The sequence below is a fragment of the Myotis daubentonii genome, chromosome X (genome assembly GCF_963259705.1).
Source record: "Myotis daubentonii chromosome X, mMyoDau2.1, whole genome shotgun sequence".
In the NCBI taxonomy this organism is placed as follows: Eukaryota; Metazoa; Chordata; class Mammalia; order Chiroptera; family Vespertilionidae; genus Myotis; species Myotis daubentonii.
Window position 1 is genome coordinate 94,649,710 of NC_081861.1, and position 5,835 is coordinate 94,655,544.

The 5,835-nt window shown below is 36.7% G+C and overlaps 1 pseudogene; it reads left to right on the plus strand.

Annotated features, from left to right (window-relative positions):
* The first annotated feature begins 644 nt into the window (after nucleotides 1–644).
* On the plus strand, nucleotides 645–1,761 carry LOC132224121 (heterogeneous nuclear ribonucleoprotein A1-like; annotated as a pseudogene).
* Nucleotides 1,762–5,835: the final 4,074 nt, after the last annotated feature.

Genomic DNA, 5,835 nt, shown 5'->3' on the forward strand with positions numbered 1-5,835 from the left:
AGCCTAAGTGCCCATCAGTAGATGAATGGATTACAAAACGTGGTAGCTTTGGTACATCTACACGATGGAATACTATGCTGCTGTAAAAAAGAAGGCACTCTTGCCATTTGCAATGGCATGGACTGAACTGGAGACCATTATGCTAAGTGAAATAAGCCAGTCAATGAAGGAAAAACACCACATGATCTCACTCACTCATGGATAATAAGAACTATTATAAACTTATGAATAAAAATAGATACAGAGGAAGAGCTGCCTCGAACAGGCTGTCAAACTACAGCAGGAAAGCCGGGGAGGGTTTTTTTTTTTTGGGGGGGGGGCAGGGTAAGTGATCAACTGCAGGACTTGTATGCATGCATATAAGCATAACTAATGCACATAAGACACTGGGGCATAGGAGAGGCCGGGGGATTGTTAAGTGTGGGGAAAAAAAGGTGACATATGTAATATTCTTTGTAATACTTTAAGCAATAAAACAATAAAAAAGAATAAACTCTAAATGGATAAAAGCAAAAAAAAAAAGCTGAGGGTATAGAAAACCTGTTTCAAGAAATAGTGACAGAGATAGCTTCCTTAAATAACTCCTTTCTGCTGGTGAATGCCATAGAGTAAGTACCATTGGAATTTCCCCTACCACTGTCATCATGTCCAAGTCTGAGTCTCCTAAAGAGTCAGAGCAGATGTGGAAGCTCTTTATCAGAGGTTTGAACTTTGAAACAATTGATGAGAGTCTGCAGAGCCATTTTGAGCAATGGGAAACAATCGCAGACTGTGTGGTGATAAGACATCGAAATACAAAGTGCTCCAGAGGCTTTGGGTTTGTCACCTATGCCACTGTGAAGAAGGTGGATGCAGCTACGAATGAATGTAAGGCTACACAAGGTGGACGGAAGAGTAGTAGAACCAAAGAGGGCTGACTCAAGAGAAGATTCTCAAAGACCTGGTGCCACTTAGCTGCAAAAAAGATTTTTGTCAGTTGTATTAAAGAAGACACTGAAGAAAATCACCTAAGAGATTATTTGAACAGTATGGGAAAATAGAAGTGATTGAAATCATGACTGACTGAGGCAGTGACAAAAAGAGAGGTTTTGCTTTGGTAACCTTTGATGACCATGACTCTGTAGACAAGATTGTCATTCAGAAATACCATACTGTGAATGGCCACAACTGTGAAGTAAGGAAAGCCCTATATAAGCAAGAGATGGCTAGTGCTTCATCCAGCCAAAGAGGTTGAAGTGGTTCTGGAAACTTCAGAGGTGATCGTGGAGGGGGTTTTGGTGGGAATGACAACTTTGGTCATGGAGGAAACTTCAGTGGTCGAGGTAGCTTTAGTGGCAGCTGTGGTGGTGATGGATATGGTGGCATTGGGTATGGCTATAAGGGATTTGGTAATGATGGAAGCAATTTTGGAGGTGGTGGAAGCTACAATGATTTTGGAAATTACAAAAATCAATATTCAAATTTTGGGCCTATGAAAGGAGGAAAATTTGGAGGCAGAAGCTCTGGCTCTTATGGTGGTGGAGGTCAATACTTTGCCAAACCACAAAACCAAATTGGCTATGGTGGTTCTAACAGAAGCAGTAGCTATGGCAGTGGCAGAAGGTTTTAATTATTGCCAGGAAACAAAGTTTAGCAGAATAGGAGAGCCAGGGAAGTGACAGAGAAGCTACAGGTTACAACAGATTTGTGAACTCAGCCAAGCACAGTAGTGGCAGGGTATAACTGCTACAAAGAAGACATGTGTTAAACAATACTCATGTGAATGGGGGAAAAAATCCTCAAGGACTGTATTTTAGTTTCTGTTCTGTGGAAAGTGTAAAGCATTCCAACCAAGGGTTTTAATGTAGATTTTTTTTGCACCCATTCTGTTGATTGCTAAATGCAATAGTCTGATCATGATGCTGAATAAATGTGTCTTTAAAAAAATATAAGATACAATAACAGAAAATTTCCCTGACTTGGGGAAGAAAAAAGTAAAACAAGCCCAGGAGCACAGAGAGTCAAAAACAAGATGAACCCAAAAATACTGACACCAAGATATATAATAATTAAATTAGCAAACATCAGTGATAAAGTAAGAACCATAAAGGCTTCCAGAGAGAGACAGAAAATTACCTACAAGGGATCTCCCATTAGACTATCAACTGATTTTTCAAATGAAACACATCAAACAAGAAAGGAATGAAATGAAGTATACAATGTGATGCAAAGTAAGGGAACAAGTTTAAGAATACTCCATCCAGCAAGGCTATTATTCAAAATTAAAGGGGAAATCAGAAGCTTTGCAGACAAAAAGGCTAAGGGAGTTTAGTAATACCAATCCAGCAATGTAAGAAATAATAAAGGGACTGTTGTAAAAAGAAGAAGTAGAAAGAGAAGAAGGAACACAAAGATAAAGAATAAAAATGGCAACAAACAAGTACCTATCAATAATAACTGTAAACGTAAATGGATTAAATGCTCCAATCAAAGGACATAGGGTAGCTGAATGGATGAGAAAACATAACCCATATATATGCTGTCTACAAGAGACCCCCCCTTAGAACAAAGGACTGACACAGACTGAATGTGGAGGGATGGAAAAAACTTTTCAGGCAAATGGAAATTAAAAAAAGCAGGGGTAGCAATACTTGTATCTGACAAAATAGACCTCAAAGTAAAGGCCATAACAAGAGATAAGGAAGGCCACCTCATAACACTAAAGGGATCCATCGAACAACAGGCTATAACTCTAGCAAACATATATGCACCCAATACAGGAGCATCTAAATATATAAAAAAGTTCTGGAGGATATCTATGGAGAGATAGACAGCAATACAATTATAGTAGGGAATTTTAATACCCCATTGACATTACTGGATAAATATTCTAGACAAAAAATCAACAAGAAAACAGCAAGCCTAAATGACACTCTAGAACAGATGGAACTATTTGACTTCTTCAGAACATTCCACTCCAAATTTATGAACTATACATTCTTCTCAAGTGCACATGGGACATTTTCAAAGATATACCACATGTTAGGACACAAGATAAGTCTCTACAAAATCAAGAATACTGAAACTCTATCAAGCATCTTCTCAGACCACAATGATATGAAATTAGAAATAGACTACAATAAAAGTGCTCAAAAACATACAAATACATAGAGGCTAAATAGCATTGTCTTGAACAATGAATGGCTTACAAGATAGATAAAATAAGAAATACAAAACATATTGGAAACAAATGAAAACAAATACACAATAATCCAAAACCTATGGGAAACAGTGAAAGCAGTTCTGAGAGAGAACTCATAGCACTGCAGGCCTACCTCAAAATACAAGAAAAACTGGTAATAAGTTATCTAACACTACAACTCAAAGAATTATAACAAGAACACGAAGAAAAGTCCAGAACAAGTAGAAGGAAGAAAATAATAAAGATCAGAGCAGAAGTAAATGACATAGAGACAAAAAAATTGCAAAAGATCAATAAATCCAAGAGCCAGTTCTTTGAAAGGACAAACAAGATTAATGAATCTCTAACCAGGCTCACCAGTAAAGAAAATGAGAGGACCAAAATAAATTGGAAATAAAGGAGTTAAAATAACAACTGACCTCACAAGTATACAAAGGGTTGTAATAAAATACGATGAAAAACTTTATTACAACAATCATAACAACCTGTACTAAATGGACATATTCCAAGAAAAATACAACCTTCTAAAACTCCATCAGGAAGAATCAGAAAACCTGAGGCTGATAAAAAAAAAAACTGGTAAACTTGAAGCAGTAATATAAAAAACTTCCAGAAAACAAAAGCCCTGGTCCATACAGATTAACAGGGGAGTTTTACCAAATATTCAAAGAAAAACTAACATCTCGATTCTGCAAACTATTCCAAAAAATTCAAGAGAAATGAACACTTCCAAACTCTTTCTATGAGGCCAGCATCATCCTAATTCCAAAATCAGGTAAAGACACTACAAAGAAAGAGAACTGCAGGCCAATAACCCTGATGAACATACACTCTAAAATGCTTAACAAAATTTTAGCAACCCAGGATCTAGCAACACATTAGAAAGATCATACATCACAACAAAGTGAGATTTATTCTGAGGGATGCAGAGATGGCACAGTAATTTCAAATCAATAAATGTGATACAGCACATAAACAGATTGCAAGACAAAAGTCACATGATCATATGAATTGATGCAGAAAAAGCATTTTACAAAATCCAACGCCCTTTTTTGGTAAAAACTCTCAGCAAAGTAGGCCATATAATACAAACTTACAGCTAACATCATACGTAATGGGTAAAAACTAAAACAATTTTCCCTAAAAACAGGGACAACTCAGGAATGCCCTCTTTCACCACTTTTGTTCAACTTAGTTCTGGATGTCCTGGCCATAGTGATCATACAAGAAAAATAAATAAAAAGCATAGAAATTGGAAAAGAGTTAGTAAAACTCTCACTATTTGCAGATGACATTATACTGTACATAGAAAACTCTAAAGACTCCATCAGAAAACTACTAGATTTAATAAATGAATTCATAAATGTAACAGGATACAAAATTAATACCCCATAATCCATAGCATTTTTATATACCAATAGTGAATACTCAAAAAGAAAAACTAAAAAATAATCCCACTTCCCATTGCAACAAAAAAAATCAAGACACTTATGAATAAACTTAACCAAAGAGATAAGAGTCCTGTATTCTGAAAACTACAGGATGTGTAAAAGATATGGAGGAAGATATAAAAATGTGGAAGAATATACCATGTTCGTGGATTGGTAGAATAAACATCATTAAAATGACCATACTACCCAAAACAATCTATAGATTTAATGCAGCCTCTATTAAAATTCCAATGATATATTTCACAGACCTAGAACAAACACTCCAAAAATTCATATGGAAACAAAAAAGATCCGAATATCTGCAGCAATCTTTTTTTTTTTAATTTTTAATTAAATCTTTATTGTTCAGATTATTACATTTGTTCCTCTTTTTTTCCCCCCCATAACTCCCCTCCTCCCAGTTCCCGCCCCACCCTCCGCCCTCACTCCCCACCCACTGTCCTCATCCATAGGTGCATGATTTTTGTCCAGTCTCTTCCCACATCCCCCACACCCCTTTCCCCCCCCAAGAATAGTCAGTCCATTCCCTTTCTATGTCCCTGATTCTATTATAATCAACAGTTCATTCTGTTCATCAGATTATTTATTCACTTGATTCTTAGATTCACTTGTTGATAGATGCATATTTGTTGTTCATAATTTGTATCTTTACCTTTTTCTTCCTCTTCCTCTTCTTAAAGGATACCTTTCAGCATTTCATATAATCCTGGTTTGGTGGTGATGAACTCCTTTAGCTTTTCCTTATCTGTGAAGCTCTTTATCTGACCTTCAATTCTGAATGATAGCTTTGCTGGATAAAGTAATCTTGGTTGTAGGTTCTTGGTATTCATCACTTTGAATATTTCTTGCCACTCCCTTCTGGCCTGCAAAGTTTCTGTTGAGAAATCAGCTGACAGTCGTATGGGTATTCCCTTGTAGGTAACTGAGTTTCTTTCTCTTGCTGTTTTTAAGATTCTCTCTTTATCTTTTGCTCTTGGCATTTTAATTATGATGTGTCTTGGTGTGGTCCTCTTTGGATTCCTTTTGTTTGGGGTTCTCCGCGCTTCTTGGACCTGTAAGTCCATTTCTTTCACCAGGTGGGGGAAGTTTTCTGTCATTATTTCTTCAAATAGGTTTTCAATATCTTGCTCTCTCTCTTCTTCTGGCACCCCTATAATTCTGATGTTGGTACGCTTGAAGCTGTCCCAGAGGCTCCTTACACTA